Here is an 18,495-nt window from a genome sequence, read left to right as displayed (position 1 = left end):
CATACATTATCATTATAGACTATTATGCCTTTCAGCGTTCAGTCTGCAAGCCTCTGTGAATTTACTAAACGTCGCCACAATCCTCTGTTTGCAACTAGTGTTGTGGCCTCATTTAGTTCTATACCTCTTATCTTTAATCATTAGAAACTGAGTCTAACCATCGTCGTCTTGGTCTACCTCTGCTTCTCTTACCCTCCATAACAGAGTCCATTATTCTCCTAGGTAACCTAGCCTCCTCCATTCGCCTCACATGACCCCACCACCGAAGCCGGTTTATGCGTACAGCTTCATCCACCGAGTTCATTCCTAAATTGGCCTTTACCTCCTCATTCCGAGTACCCTCTTACCATTGTTCCCATCTGTTTTGTACCAGCAATCATCCTCGCTACTTTCATGTCTGTTACTTCTAACTTATGAATACGTAGGTGCTTTGAAAACTTCTTGGAATGTACTAGAATTAAGTTCTTACCTCGGTAAAACTGCTTTTATTTTTCAACATAGTCTCCCTGTAGACTAATGCCTGTTGCTCACGGTAAAATTTTATGTGAAATTTATTGTACAATAATTTAATTTTATAAAATTTCTGTTGCTCACGGTCAAATTCATGTTCTATAAAGCCTTTGATAAAATAGGACATGTTCTATTCCGTAAAATTAATTTTACGAAATAAACCAATCAGCGAAGGTGACATCACGATGATGCCGGCACTACGTCGTGAGAAGATCGTGAAGCTTGATTGTAAACAAACGCTTCTTTCTAAAATGGCAGGATCTGGGTGGACTAAGGAAGGTGTTAGTGTTTTACTGAAGAATACCAGAAATATCCTTGTTTGTACGAAGTTAAAACGCCACTTTACCACAACAGAAATGAGAGAAAAGAGGCAGAAATCACAATCGCCAAATTCCTACATGAATGCTGGTCTTCTAACCTCAACTAATTTCTGACCAAGGACAGCAATCCTCTACCTTCTTCTCTTATTTTGATCCAGTCCCGAGTCCAGCATTTCCTGGCATTTCTTTTCTTCCTTTTTACCACTGTACAACGTATAATTGCAGCTAAAGCAGGAAGTTTTGCTTTATTTATTGGAGCCATACTCTTAAACACACTGTAAGTTGAATAGCTGATTCTTGGTTTAAAAGTTTATTGATAGATGGCAGCACATACACATCTTAGTTCAGAAGTGAGTTCATAGATGGCCATCCTGATGCTTCCACAGATTTTATAAAATAATTTTACCGTGAGCAACACAACTTGTTTTCACCAAATTTTTATAAAATTAATTGTACAATAAATTTTACAAAACATTTTACCGTGAGCAATAGGCATAATGCATTTCGTCCAGTGATGTTCCAATGCCTTGATCCCATCTCAAAAATGAGATTCCTCCAGGCCTGCAAAATACCTCTCCAATTCGGCTGTCAGTTCTTCCCTTGTAGAAAATCTCCTTCCACCGAGGAAAATTTTCAGCTTGGGGAATAGATGAAAGTCTGATGGTGTCAAATCAGGTGAATAAGGTGGATGTGGCAACAATTCGTACCCCAGTTCATGAAGTTTTGCCATGGCAATAACACTTGTGTGCGGCGGAGCATTGTCCTGATGAAAGATGACGTTTTTCCTTGCCGAACCAGGCCTGTTTCGCGTATCTTTTCCTGTAGTTGGTCTAGGAGGTTTGCATAGTATTGCCCCGTAATTGTTTGGCCAGTAGGAAGATAATCTATCAGCAGAATGCCTTTTGCATCCCAGAAAACTGAGGCCATGACCTTTCCGGCCGAACACACTGCCTTTGCTTTCGTTGGTGGTGGTGGTGAATCAGCATGTTTCTACTGCTTTGACTGCTGTTTTGTCTCTGGGGTATAGAAGTAGACCCAAGTTTCATCTATAGTCACAAACTGGCGCAAAAAATCTTGATGGTTGCACTGAAAACGGGCCAGACTTTGTTTGGACATTTCTAATCTGGTGCGTTTATTATCCAATGTCAAGAGCCGCGGCACCCATCTTGCAGATAATTTTTTCATACCCAATTCTTCGGTTAAAATATAATATACCTGTTCAGAAGACATCCCTACAGCTTCAGCAATCTCCCGCATTTTCAGTTGACGATCCTCCATGACCATTTTATGCACTTTTGTGATAAATTCTTGGGTAGTAACACTTTTTGGCCGTCCACTACGCGGATCATCATCCAAGATCTCCCGATCAAATTTAAACTCGCTGGTCCACTTGGCAACAGTAGAAAATGAAGGAGCAGAGTCCCCCAGTGTGTTTTGAAAGTCGGCATGAATTTCATTTGCTTTCATACCTTTCTTTACAAAGTATTTAATCACTGCTCAAATCTCAGTTTTTTCCATTGTCACAAATCACTACGCGGGAACAACAACAAAGAGTCGTCACTGCCACACTCCTGCAGCTAGAGCACTGACGCACCATGTGTTCCCTTACAAAGGATGTGTGATTATTGCGCGGGAACCTCGTTGCTCTAGCACTGACATCTAGCGGTGATTCCGAGAACTTTTCAAACCGTCCTCGTAAGATATCCTGAGTCCACCCAGCTTTCACTCCCGTAAAGCAATGTTGGTCTGAAAACAGACCGGTGTAAAGATAGTTTCGGCTGGGAGCTCACTTCCTTCTTACAGAATACTGTTGATCGCAACTGCGAGCTCACTGCATTCACTTTACTACACCTTGATTCAATCTCACTTATTATATTACCATCCTGGGAGAACACACAATCTAAATACTTGAAATTATCTACCTGTTCTAGCTTTGTATCACCAATCTGACATTCAATTCTGTTGAATTTCTTACCTACTGACATCAATTTGGTCTTCGAAAGGCTAATTTTCATACCATACTCATTGCACCTATTTTCAAGTTTCAAGATATTAGACTGCAGGCTTTTGGTACAATCTGCCATTACGACCAAGTCGTCATCATAGGCCAGACTGCTTACTACATTTCCACCTAAGTGAATCCCTCCCTGCCATTTTATACCTTTCAGCAGATGATCCATGTAAACTACAAACAGCAAAGGTGAAAGATTTCAAACCTTGTCTAACCCCTGTACGTACTCTGAACCAAGAACTCATTCTACCGTCAATTCTCACTGAAGCCCAATTGTCAACATAAATGTCTTTGATTGATTTTAATAATCTACCTTTAATTCCATAGTCCCCCAGTATGGCGAACATCTTTTCTCTTGGTACCCTGTCATATGCTTTCTCTAGATCTACAAAACATAAACACAACTGCCTATTCCTCTCGTAGCATTTTTCAATTGCCTGGCGCATACTGAAAATCTGATCCTGACAGCCTCTCTGTGGTCTGAAACCACACTGGTTTTCATCCAACTTCCGCTCAACGATTGACCGCACCCTCCCTTCCAAGATGCCAGTGAATACTTTACCTAGTATACTAATCAATGAGATACCTCGATAGTTGTTGCAATCCTTCCTGTTCCCTTGCTTATAGATAGGTGCAATTACTGCTTTTGTCCAATCTGCAGGTACCTTACCAACACACCATGCTAATACTACTCTATGAAGCCATTTCATCCCTGCCATCCCCCTATACTTCACCATTTCAGGTCTAATTTTGTCTATTCCTGCTGCTTGATGACAATGGAGTTTATTTACCATCCTTTCCTTTTCCTCAAGCGTAATTTCACCAACATAATTTTCCTCCTCCCCATGAGCTTGACTGTTCGCAACACCACTAGGAAGATTTCCTTTTACGTTGAGATGATGTTCAAAATATTCCCTGGGATCAATTATGAGTTCACCTCAATTACTCAAAACACTGTTAATTTCCTTCTTCCCTCCCTTCCTAAGATTCTTTCTTACTGTCCAGAAAGGTTTCCCTGCTGCTTGACCAAGCCTTTCCAGGTTATTACCAAAATCTTCGCTCTGTTTCTTTTATCTACGTACAAATCCCTGTCTGCCTCGGCCCTTGTTTGGAGCCATTTCTGATAAGCCTTCTTTTAACATTTACAAGCTGCTCTCACTTCATCATTCCACCAAGATGTTCGCCTTTTCCCATCTTTACACACAGTTGTGCCTAGGCGTTCTGTTGCTGTTTCTACTACAGCATCCCTGTATGCCACCCATTCTCTTTCTATATCCTGAACCTGCTTACAGTCTACTGTTCGAAACTTCTCACTAGTCATATCCATGTATTTCTGTCTAATTTCCTCATCCTGGAGATTTTCTACCCTTATTCGTTTGCAGACAGATTTCACTTTCTCTACCCTAGGCCTAGAGATACTTAGTTCACTACAGATCAGATAGTGGTCTGTATCATCGAAAAATCCCCAGAAAACTCATACATTCCTAACAGATTTCCTGAATTTGAAGTCAATTAAGATATAGTCTATTATTGATCTGGTACCCCTAGCCTCCCATGTGTAGCGGTGATTAGGCTTATGCTTGAAGAATGTATTGGTAACTGCTAAACCCATACTAGCACAGAAGTCCAGCAAACGCTTCCCATTCCTATTAGCTTCCATATCTTCCCCACATTTACCAATCACCTTTTCGTATCCTTCAGTTCTATTTCCAACTCTCACATTGAAATTGCCCATTAGCACTATTCTATCCTTGCTATTGACCCTGACCATGATGTCACTCAATGCTTCGTAAAACTTGTCAACTTCATCCTCATCTGCACCTTCACATAGTGAATACACTGAGACAATTCTCGTCCTAATTCCTCCAACTGACAAATTCACCCACATCATTCGCTCATTTACGTGTCTAACAGAAACTATGTTACGTGCAATGGTATTCCTGATAAGCAGCCCTACCCCATACTCTGCCCTTCCCTTTCTAACAGCCGTCAAGTACACTTTATAATCTCCTATCTCTTCCTCGTTATCTCCCCTTACCCGAATATCACTTACTCCTAGCACATCCAGATGCATCCTCTTAGCTGACTCAGCCAGTTCTACTTTCTTTCTTCCATAAGCCCCATTAATATTGATAGCTCCCCATCGAATTCCATTTTGTTCGCCAAGTTGTTTCCAGGGAGTCCCTCGCCTGTCAAATGGGAGTGGGCCTCCGTTACTCCCATAGGTCCAAGGCTTTCTTAAAATGTTCTGAGCTTGGTTAATTCGTGAAGCAAGATGCTACCCTACTTGCACATAATCCAAGTCAGGATCTCTCCTCTAGCAGGTTAGGGACCACAGTGGATTGTATAGTCCTAGCCGTCTGAGCACAAAGAGGGCCATGACTCAGAATATGTCCGAGATGCCCTCTCCCATTCCATAGCAACTGGTATCCCGACTCTCAGGACCACTTACTAGGCCACTCAGCCGTTGCCCATGGTTCACGAACTAGGACGCGACTACAGTAACCCACACCATGAACCATGTAATTAAATATCAAATAATAAAATAAAGACAAATATAATTACATTGCTATGCAGACAGGAAGTAATGAGGTATGAAGATGTACATCCTGATCCACTACCAGCTGCCAGCCACAATTCAATGTACTATTTGTTTAATGGTTATTTTTTGTTTCTTTTTTATTTAATTATTATATTATTTCTAGGAGAAGGAAAGGGAAATACAAGTAGTTATAAAAGATCACGTTAACCATTCTAAGACTTCCTCAGTTTGTGTGGCGTTTTCAGAGCATTTTTTTAAGCTATTCTAAGTCTTTTTCCTCTATCTCTATCTGAATTTGCTGGAGTTCGAATAGCTGCAGCAAAACAAAGTCTCTGTAGTTGAACAGTTGATAGTTCCCGTGTCTCTTCCTTTTCATAGGGCAATACCTTCTTCACACAGGATCTTGTAGGAGGAATATTTCACTGCTTGGTATCCTGAAATGATGTATAAGGGTTATTTGAAGATGCTTAAGAGTCACACTGATCATTATTAGAGGCAGAGCTGTTGTGTTCAGTTAGTTTTGATGCCCCTACAGCACAACTTCCAGGCACTCTGGTGAAAACTTGATTTTTTTTTCTTCATCCAATATTGATATTTTTTTCCAATCTTTTAATTTTTTTTTTTTTGTTCCCCATTGCATTTCTATCCATTTTCTGTTTGATTTTTTGTTTTTATGTTTTGAAGCATTTTACTAAATTGCGACTGGGTCATTTTCATCTCAGTACTTTGAGAATATGTGCTACATAGGCCTTCCTATGTTTTCTTTTTTTCAATCTAATAAACTTTAAATCACTATAATAGTAATTTATTATCCAGTATACTGTTTAATAATAAATTTGTTGCTATTGTGATTTAAAGATTATTAGTTTAGCTGTCAATACAGAAACATGAAATTTATACTTTGTAGTCCTTTTTTTTTTTTTTTTTATCAAAACATTTGACACTCAAGACTCTTCCAGCAACACTGGATATTCTGCAAGTAATTTAACAAATATATCTCTCTCCGTCTACAATTTTCTTTACAACGTCTCATTCCTCTTCTCTTGACAACATGCTGAAATGCTGCAAAATATGATAGAATAACTCCTACAACTGCTATGTCATCTACGACTGACAAATGTACAAGTTGACAGAAAAATTAGGTACCAACAATTATGTATTCTTATGTGCCTACATGTGCCTATTGTCGAACATGGTGGGAGTGCGGGACGCAAAACATTGCAACGCGAAATGTAAATACTGCTACACCATATCTCTGGTTTTTCTGGTTAGCAATCCTCTCGGGGTAGATATGACTACCTAGTTTTAGAATTTGTTTATTCTCTTCAATTTACTTAAAGCTATCACTACACCCTAGCTTCTACTGAGTAGTTGCTACGTTTTATTCACTTCTCTCATTATGGCAAGCCTACAGTGTCTGATCACGCCATGTGCTTCACTCATGCCACCTTTAGTGCAACGAGCCATAGGGGGTCAGGTAAGTATCTTTCAAATTTGAAGATAAGTGTTAACGAACTCAGACCATCTTCTGGTGACTATCACTTGCTATTTCAGGACACTTCTAAACTCTTTACTTCTTCGGCCTTTCCAGCACTCCAAAATGCTACTTTTTTGCAGTGTGGTTCCAGTAGCATAGCATAGCTAGCACCTCTAGTAAGTAAGTGACTTTCATAAGAAAATAGCTTCCTGGAAATGGCATCCAAAATGAGCCTTTGGAACATCCCAGGCACTTTGGTGTGCGACTTGCCCAAGTCCTTAGATATAGATCAGAAACTAACGAAATGGCTTGGGAGGAAGTCACATACCAAGTTGGTGCCAAAATAAGTCCTCAAGGAGTTCAGAATCGGTGCATGTGACAAACGTCAACAAAAATGTAAAAAAAAAATAATAATAATAAAAAAAAAATTTAAAAAAAAATTGTCAATTGCTTTACGCCCCACTAACTACTTTTATATCGTCGCCATAAGACCTATCTCTATCTGTGTCGGTGCGACGTAAAGCCCCTAGCAAAAAAAAAAAAAAAACCTACTTTTATGGTTTTTGGAGACACCAAGGTGCCAGAATTGAGTCCCGCAGGAGTTCTTTCACGTGCTAGTAAAACTACTAACACAAGGCTGACGTAATTGAGCACCTTCAAATACCACCGGACTGAGCCAGGATCAAACCTGCCATGTCGGGATCGGAAAGCCAGTGCCTCAACCGTCTGAACTACTCAGCGCGGCAAAAATATGTAATACACCAACTTTAATCAAAGATGTGTCTGTAATAAAACAGACAAATAGGACAATTGCCTCGATCTTTAGTCCAAACAACAGCACAATTCTGCTGCTTAGCCTAGCTCGAAGTGAACTGAAGATATTACAGTGCCAAATGGAGCATTCAAGTTGTCAGTGCTCTGCTGTGGCATCACATAAGTACTAGAACAGAGTTAGTCTACAGTTCTACTTGCATCTCCGGCCTCTAGAACAAAACCTCTGCTTTCAAAAGGAATTTAAAAATTACCCCTGTTTGCTTTACTTTTAGGGGAATTGTGTTGTGTTTTAAAGAAAAAAGGGAACTGAAAAGCTATTAATAACTAATCTAATCATATTTCTTTTTTTTTTTTTTTTTCTTCCTTTCGCACCATACAGAACAGTCAATAATATTGTACATATGGACCAAATGTCAAGGAATGTCCACAAATAGTTGCAGAGACATTGAATATTTTCCAAAATGTACATTTGCTAGTGTATGAAACCCCTTATCTTATTCAAAGGTAGCACAATGAACTAAGTACTGGATGGTGTTTATTGAGTTTTCTATTTTTGATAATTATCATTATCTGAAATTAGTAATAAAATTGACTAAAAATAACTTCTTTTTTTTTTTTTTTTTTTTTTTACACGTCTTCTAAATTAAAACAATGGAACAAGCAGTTCATAAAAATATACTATAATCCTTCAATTCACTGAAGAACTTCAAATGTTTTGGAATACAATAAAATAAAAAAGTAATGGAGAAGAGAGGCAATAAGAAAATGTGTTAAATGAAATCTATCCAGTAGAATACCCTTTATTTCTCAAAATATCCATAAATATACAAGTTCATTATTTTGTACCATTTTACATGACACTACATACATTATTAATATTTACATCCGTTTTTATTAAGTACTCTTTATTATATGAGCAGGGATACCCTACAAAATGATATTTATTATCAGTTACTCTTCTATGCTATGTTGGTTATATTGAATGTTTCACTATTGTAGCCTGTCAGGACCAAGGGTATTTTATAAAAGCAACAGCAATAAAACAAAATAAAAAGCACTTTATATACAAGCCATTCTGATAACTTTTTTAAAATGAAAAATTAGCAGTTTTTTAATGTTTGCCAGAAAATAATGTACAAACATTTTAAACAATATTCACATTTAACTTGAAAGGATGACAAGACTCCAAACATGCCATCAAAAGAACCTAGCGTGTCCTAGTTTCCATTTACAATAGAATTCAAGTAGAATGAGAATATTATAACTTATACTGCTTAGCACTGCCAAAAAATCTCTTAAAACCTCTTTCATTGCACAACAAATTAGGATCAGTGTGATTTACACATGATATTGCTTACATAATTGCAATCCAAAATATTCATAACGGACGGCAATAATCTTATTTCTGGTGGAGTTCATGTAGCATTTTAAAGATAAAAATTTTTATAGTGTGGCATCACAAAATAATGATCTAAAGACATCAACAGAACTGACCATAGCATACACTTTGCTACTCAGAAATATTATGAGAGAAGAGTAACGATGAAATCTATAGCCGATCGAGGCAGTGGTGGGTTGTTCAGCACAATGCTGAAATATACGGAGAATTACTTCAACTAAAAGGTTTGAATGCACACTATGAACTTCATGTGCATATACAGATATATATTTATAATACATATTTGAAGTGTTATAATATTCTATAATCTATAAATTATCCAAATAATTGGATGAAATGTAAAGCTGGTACAGTAGAGGCACTATATGTTTTAATATTGAAATGTAACACATGTTATCAATTACAATAGTACTGTAAATACTGTGACACATTCAGGCTAATGAATGACAATCAAAATCTTTCTGGCACTTTCAAAAAAGAATCATGGTTTCATTATAATTTCAGACAATACAGAGTCATTACCTACAATGCTTGATTTTTTGGTATGTACATTATGAATAATGCTACTTTAGAAAGGAAAACCTAGGTAGTTGAAAAACCTTAACTTATCCAAGACAGTCACCAAGAGCAAAATCAGATAAAAATCTTAACTTTCTATTAAATACTACTGAATTCTCATGGTTCTTCATCTTCATATTAAATCACAGAAGGTCATCATCCTTAAGCCTGAGGGTTGTGAATGCATTTCAGTCCTACAAACATATTACAGATATCAGAGAAGCCTCCAACAAAAAGGCCCCATGAGCTATAGCACTGTAAGAAATTGAAATTGATATTTCATGTAATGAAAATCATTCTTATTTCCTCTGCAAGAAAGTATTAGGAACTACAAAGAAAATGCCAGAAATTAATTTCTGAACTGCAATATTCCAAATCTTCTATACACAGAATATTGTTGAACCATATTGTTTAAAAATTAATACAAGGTAAGGAAACAGATACTGTCAATTTTGCCAGGAAAGAGTTTGGTCAGAAATGCAAGCACAGAGAAAGAATAATAATTCTTTTTATTCTTTCCCAACAAAGGTTGAATTCAATTTTTGGATGACTTGAGACTATTTCTTCCTCTAAGGGCAGGCTAATAGCAAAGTTCTTGCCTGGTAAATCGCTATTCTCTCTCCGTAACTTCTATCAACCTTCTTAGGCCACACCTGTTTACAGAGGGTATGCTAAGAATGCCACCCACTTTACGACCAAATTGCAAGCCTGAATAAAGAAGAGCATAATTGCACTCCTGGCAATTTTAGCAAGAGTCGGGAGGAGTGTGATGCTCCTGTCAACTTTTATTCCTGAGTGTGCATGTAACCTTTAACTTTAACCTTTTACTTTTAATAAGAGGATATCAACTTTTTACCATAACTACTTTGCCTGTTAAGCTTAGGATTTGGATCACAAATGAACAATATGGCTGAACAATCTTAAACTGCTCAATTGGATCATCATCTGTATTAAACTAAATTCATATGACTTAGATCATGCCTGCATCACCAAAATTGTTGCTAAATATGAAATATTGCAGCTAAGATTATTCTTTTGCAATAAATGAAAGTGAGAAATGAAATAGCATGCTTTATACTGTATAAGAAGAGATAAAAATGATGAGTTTAAAAGAAGAAGAAGACAAGAGTTTTAAATTCTTTAAAAAGTAAACATTACTTTCTGTGAATATCTGTAGTTTAGATCCATCAGCAACAGGCCAACACTACAGTCTCATTTTCTTCCTTTCATCTCAAAGTTCTGAAAACACAGCAGCCATACTAGACAAAGGATAGTCGAGAGGTTATAGGAACAAAGACTATACTGACAAGCATATTGTAAAGCTAACGACAATGAACGTAGGACTACACTATTGCATCAAGATACTTTCCTTTTCTGAAAGTATCCCAGCAACTGCAAATTCATCTGTGAATCTAAGCAGTAGGTTTGAATAATTACATTTGATGATGAAAAAGCTAGTATTGAAAAAAAAAAAAAAAAAAAAAATTAGGAACTGCTACAACGAGGTTGCTCTGCTATCAAATAATAGCTAAGTATAGTGCACTTTACACTGCCAATTACCAAACCAGCAGGTAAATAGACTTTGCACCAAAAACCATAAGTGAACATCCATTATGGATGCAACAACACTGAATCCTAAGCTCCAATTTTTAAACATTTGGTACAATAACAAATCTGAGCTTCCTCACAATGTACTTTCCATTTTCACATCCATCATGTTTGGTCAAAAAAATTTCAGTGATTCATGAATCAATTATATTGTTGAGAACTTTTATTATAAGGCTGTACTACTGAACCACAGGGTTAGCAAGAGACATATTCCTTCAATGCTGAAGAATGATTTTCTTTCTTGATAATGATGATCTATCTACTTTCCTAAAGACCTCCGTGGCTCAGGCGGTAGCGCGCCAGCCTCTCACCGCTGGGTTCCGTGGTTCAAATCCCTGTCACTCCATGTGAGATTTGTGCTGGACAAAGCGGAGGCGGGTGGTCGGTTTTTCTCCGGGTACTCCGGTTTTCAGTCATATTTCCTTCCAGCAACACTCTCCAATATCATTTCATTGCATCTATCATTCATTAAACATGCCCCAGAGGAGTGCGACAGACTTTGGCAGCCGGCACAATTCCTATCCTCGCCACTAGATGGGGGCTTCATTCATTCCATTCCGGACCCAGTTGAATGACTGGAACAGGCTGTGGATTTTCATTTTTTTCATGTATTCATACACAATAATATCAGTGATGGGAAGAGTACAAGAGAAAAGTAATTGGGCTTGATTACAGTTACTTGAGGAATATTTTACTCAATTACGATTACAAATTACTTTTTAAAAGTAATCAGTAAAATAACAACTACTTTAGTCAATGTTAGTCTTAAGGAACTTTTTTTTGGTGTTTGCTTGGAGCTGGAATAATACAAAAAGTTCTCAAGAAAAAGAATTATATTAATTTTGTGTGGGTTTTTTCTAGCATACAGGCATTAAGTGGCTATCATTACGACGTGAAACTAAACATGATACCTTGGAATTTTCAAAATTACATTTCCCAATTATTTTTATTAAAATGAATGAGTTTCAGCATTTGAAATGATTTTCCATTTAATAATGTTATGATTTTACGTCTCACTAACTACTTTCACTGTTTTTGGAAAATTTTGTCCCACAGGAGTTCTTTAACGTTCCAATAAATCCAACATGTGGCCGATGTATTTGAGCTCCTCCAAATACCACTGGACTGAGCCAGGATCAAACCTGCCAAGCTGAGCTCAGAAGGGCAATGCTCTAGCGTCCAAGGTACTCAGTCTGATGATTTTCCATTTACTTTGCAAATAAATTAATTGGTTCTTAAAATTCTCACCATTAATCCTTGATGTCTTAAACGAGGGGGAATAGGGAGTGAGAGAGAGTATGTAAAACTTTGCATTTACTGAAAAAATGGTGTACATGGGTACTTAAAGGAATACCTTTGTTTAATTTTAAGAACATCATTGCAATGTCTTTGGAAGTACTGGAAAGGTAAGAAAGTACCTCTTCCAGAACTGGTAAAGCTACTGGTTCTACTTTAGTAGAACAGAAATGTTATTTTCATCATCATTTATTTTGTCACGTTTCTGCTTCCGTGCGAAGTATATCCATTACTAGAATGTAATGATTACAAGTTTAATTGAAGAAGTACGGTAAATTACAAGTAAAAGTTATGTTTCGTAAAAAGTGACGATTATGAGTAAAAATGACTAAGAATGTAATCGTTATAAATAATGTGATTACATTCACTCAATTACTTCACAGCTCCAAATAATACACACGCATAGACTGATTCAGTTGGGATTCTATATCAAGAATGGATAGATATGGTCTCAAAACACGTAATTTAATTCCTACGGATTTTCATATCATATTAAAAAAGAACATGGAACTCATTCCTGCTATTAACCCATTTGTTCTGGATGATGAGATAGGCCCACCACACCTTATGGCCTTTTAACTCAGATGACAGGTATCACCCAACAAACAGATATTTCTGCTTGAAATTTTGTAACCTTTCCAAGTACCTCCAAATGTTTTTCTATGAATAGCTAAGGAATGTGGCTGTCCTGTCTGATATTGCCTGTTCCATTATATTTTGTTTACTGTAAGTCATACAATTAGCAGCACTAATCCCTTAGTTCGTAGGCCTTTGAGTGTTATTGAATATGACCACATTTAGAGTCTAATTGAAAGTTATGATAGTGGATCAGAAGTAACTGTAGGTTATTATTATTATTATTATTATTATTATTATTATTATTATTATTATTATTTAAGGGAGACTGACAGCTGATAGTCTGAAAGTGACCAAGATTACACTGAAAATATGCAAGAAAGGCTGAAGGTGACTGAATATAGTGGCAGGGGAAAAACTGTCTAATTGTTCATTTATTAACTGGAAACTGTGAAGTGTCTGAAATGCTTCTAAATATCAAGATCGTCTTCCATCAAAGCTTTCAGTAATTCTAGGTCATATGGACCCTTGAATCACACGTGAAACAAATAACTCCATTTGGAAAAGAAAACAGGTCGATGATGTTAGATGGTTTGACACTAATGAGGATGAGAGGAAGGCATATTTAACACCTGCATTCTAAAGTCACTGGTTTGAAAGCCTTGTATTCAATTGTACTGTATGAAAGAGAATTAACTGCCTCTTTCTCTCCTACAGTGTTGTGAATTTTATCGCATCAAATCCTCTCATTCTCAAGCATCATTACTGGTGAGTGCAAATCCTCTGCATGCTAAATTAAAAAACAGCTGTGTGACAATATGTGATAAGTTTTGATCTGAAGTGTGCAGTAATCCAGTGCAGAGCTACCAAAACATTCGCCAGGAGAATTACACCTTTCTGAGTAAACTCAATGGCCTTTATATAGAGGCAAATGAGTAAATACAGTTAAGGAATTACAGCTTTAAAGTTGAAAGAGTCCATCAGCAGATCAGATATCACCTAGGTAAATCGAAAAGGCTAAGCAGCTCAAGGCAAAGAAGACTACAATGCTACTTATGGTTACAACAAGTGGACTTAGTCAGAACACACTATAATCTGCGAACTCCAAAAGAATTTAAAATGTTTTATCATGGTTTTGCCAGCCTCATGGTATAGGGGTAGTGCACCTGATTCTTCCAGGAGGCCCTGGGTTCAATTACCGCTTACCAAAGGATTTTAATCATGGACTTCTCACAAGATCAACTGAGGAACTGTCTGATTTGAGAGGCAGAGGACCTAATTAAGAAATCCAAGTACTGCGCCTGAAAATGTAGTAATGTTGAGGCCACCTGGCTGGCCAGCACTCATCTTGGCAAGTCAAGGTCTTTACTGTATATGCTACAGTTTGTTATGCTTTTTAAAAATAGCAATTCTGGCAACAAATTCCCAGCTATTTGCTAAACTAGAGCTCCCTATGTCAAAGGCAAATCTTGATAGGAAATATGCTTTATCTTGATAAAAGTTCACCAAAAGTTCCTTGCTTACTAATTTGTACTTTCCAGTGATAGTACGTTAGAGATGAACTCCCAATGGACGATACCATTGACCTGAACAATAACATAGTCTACTAATCTGCAGTAGTCGAGACACTGCATAAACTGAGTAGTTTCTAGGGCATGATAAAGTAAGACAATAATAATTATTATAATACAGAAGGCTTCACATTAACCAGTTCTTTCATGTGGAAGTGCAGCACTGACCTTCAAGAAGGAGTATAAAGCTGGGATCATGTTGCAGTGTTGAGATTGTAGTACACAAGAGGGTACTTTAAAAGGAATGAAAATGTGATGAGAACTGAAAATGGAACCTGTACTGAAATATAGGAAACCTGCGAAAGAAGTGAAAGTATCAAAACAACGGAATACCGAACGAAAGATTTCTAAAGTAGATCCTACCCTCCAGCTCAGAAGAAGTCAATTGCCCAGTTAAGAAACGATAACTGTCTTTAAAAGAATGCCACAGTACCAGGATTTGGCCCTGAAAGGTGTTTTGTAACTTGCCGTGAAACTCCCAACATAAGTTTCTCTCATTTAAGCTCTTATTAATTCCAACTGACTGTGCCAGGATTACTCATGTAATCTTGAATAGACAGGATTATATTATGTTGCTATATATGCAACGAAGAGGTTAAGAAATAGCTGTATAGGATCAATAACACAAAATTTTAAAAATCTTAAATAAAGCAAGTACCATTTCACTTCTCTACCCTCCTTAATATCACGATTTATTCAATGTCTAAACTGACTATTCTCAATGCACCATAATAATTTCCTCCATATTCCATTGCATAAGTAACTAGTATATAGATTCTACAAACAATAGGTTATTAAAATAATTTCTGCACCAGGAATTCCATCCTTTTTTTAGTTTTTAACATTAAACATGTTACTGACATGGAAGAAGTCTTTAAATTCATGTTACAGACTTATAAATGTGTTTTAGATTTAATAATATATATGTATATATAGTTGGTTTCTATTTCCACGATGCCACACAACAGGATGTCATTCTCTGTAGGTATATTTGAAACATGTTGTTTTCATTTACTTTTTTGGTCAATGACAACAGAGTACTTGAATACAAATCCATGACAACGCAAATTACCTGAAATAACTTAGGAATAAAACCAATTTTTTATGAATTACGGGCCTTAATGTAAGGGTAAAACCTTTATTGAGCTCCTCATTCGTGAAACATGTCCTGAGACAGCAATCTGAATGAGTTACTAGTTTAATTCCAGAAGCCTTCATGAAGATTAAAAGATGGGGTTTCAAATGCTATGAGATTCTACATATTAATAACTGCCTGGATCAAAAGATATCCTACATATTAATCTTACTGTATTTTCTATGGAGGGAAAATATTTAGTATCTACAATTTGTACCTGTTAGTCCCTAACTTCTATAAAGTGTAGAAGAGTCTCTGAAACAAGACATTGGGTATTATAAATTGAGCAGGCTATACAAGTAGACTCAATATAATAATTGGTACTTACCAATATATGAATAATACATAGTTAATATTTATAGTTTACCTTCATTAAATGACTAAATATTATTTTTTCTATAAGCTATAAGTGTACAAGTCTCTCTGAAAGAAATTCAACTCAATCATACATTTACAAGTTATACTGTATATGTATATATTTCAAACATTCGCCAATTCTCACATCACATTCGTCAAGGAGGAAGGAGTGGAAAAAAGGGGGATATTCAAAAGTTGAAAAGTGGAAGATTCACAAAACTATCGTTCATACAATTCTTTTTATTATTCGACGAGAATTTAACGAACTACCTTTGCATAATATACTTGAGCTATACCCTGAGAACTCCGAGATACAAACAAGCTCTGCATTTAACCTCTAACAATAAAAAGATTTGTAATTATAATTTTATAAGGCTTTGCAGTGCAGGCAATATGAAATGTTTCTGCACTAAGGTTGGGTAGAGAGAGCCTTACACATGATAAATATTAATTCACCATATGAAAGACTTCTTGCACCCCTTATCGTCTTGCACCTGGGTCCAATTGTTTTAGTTGACCTCTAGACTATAGACACTACTAAAGCAGAATAGAAAATAGTGTTAAAATATTTGTCATTTTTAGAAGAAAAGTTGCTCATCAAGAGAGATCAGCATGTCACAGCTTATCATGGTCATATGCTGGGGAAAATACAACTCACCAGCACATCAACACACCCTTACTTAGTAACCCAGAAGTCAACTGAAACTCAATACTTACTGATTGAACAGATTAATGTATGCAAGCATTAAAAACAATACATTATTTGCTCCAGTCCTGCATCCAATATACGAAGGATCCTTCAATGAAATATGAGAATATCTAATGACAGCTGTATGACACAATCACTTAAGAACACATTACCTATTTCTGCAGTTTAATAAAGTATGCGTTTGGTTTTTTTTTCATCTGTAGGAAAAAGAATGCCAACCAAACTAATTATATTAGAAACAAAACTGAATTAGTTTACAGTTACAGGGTCATTATATCTATCATTTAATTCTCACACTAGCTTACTGGGTAACCACAATGCAACATTTACTCTCCATGCAGATATGTATGAACTAGCTGACACCACTAATCCCATGAGAACAGGCAATCATATTTGGCTGAAGATGATGCTCACAGTGTCAAAACTAGTTGCAAGTAAATGTTATAACTTATTTAGTTTAATATTAGTACTGAAAAGGTGGATTTTTAATTTTACTTATCTATTATTCTCGGTTCAATACGTACTTAAAAATTAAATTCTTAAATTTAAATGAGTGTTCAAGTTTTAAGCCATGTTCATGTCTATTTCGCCAAACAAGCGGCTTCATGATTTGGGTCATGTAGCTATCAGTTTGTATTCGGGGGGGGGTGTATTGCGTTTGAATCCCACTGTTGGCAGCCCTGAAGACGGTTTTCTGTGGTTTCCAATTTTCACGCCAGGCAAATGCCGCGGCTGTACTTTAATTGAAGGCCACGGTTGCTTCCTTCCCATTCCTAGCCCTTTCCTACCCCATCGTAGTCCTAAGACCTAACTGTGTCGGTGTAAGTAATGCAGATCAATGTCGACCACTTGATGTATAAATAAGTTTAACAGTACTGTAGTATTTTTAAGCAGATATTTTCTGTGTTAAAGAGTAGGCTACATTACAAAGAGTTTATCTTTACTCAACATGTAGATTTAAATATACATACAAATGTAGCAATGAATATAATGTCTTTTCTGGAATTGTGTTTTAATTTTAAACATTAAAAAAGAATATCATATAAGCAATTCAACAACTCTATATTCTAGCAATGCTTCCATGGAACTCCAACATACCTTGAATGAAATACATTTTCAGGCTAGGGGGGGACCTAGACCTGGGGGTATGTAGTATTTTTAATATTTTGGAAGATGAATGGCGACTTGTATTCTGCAATAGAATAACACCCATGGTATCATCTGCCTGTTGGTGGGGGGCAGTATTACTACTTCTACGTAATACAGACTTTTAAATCATTTTCTTGAAAGAAAAACACCTGACTACATTAGATTTTTTTCCTCTCCCTGAGAGCATGCCCCCGGGCATGCACACCTTTGCTAGGGCAGCAAGGCATATTTTCACTCCCAATTGCTTCCTCAATGAATCCATTTTAATTTACAATTTTACAATTTGTTTTACGTCACAACGACACACCTGGGAGTGTGAAGAAAGCGGCTGTGGCCTTAATTAAGTTGTAGCCCCAGCATTTGCCTGGTGTGAAAATTGGAAACAAAAGAAAATCATTTTCAGGGCTGCCAACAGTGGGGTTTGAACCCACTATCTTCCGGATGAAACCTCACAGCTGTGCGCCCCTAACCGCATGGCCAACTCGCCCAGTGAATCCATTCCT

Source organism: Anabrus simplex, chromosome 1 (genome assembly GCF_040414725.1).
Source record: "Anabrus simplex isolate iqAnaSimp1 chromosome 1, ASM4041472v1, whole genome shotgun sequence".
NCBI classification, from domain to species: domain Eukaryota; kingdom Metazoa; phylum Arthropoda; class Insecta; order Orthoptera; family Tettigoniidae; genus Anabrus; species Anabrus simplex.
Note: the sequence above shows the minus strand (reverse complement) of the source record.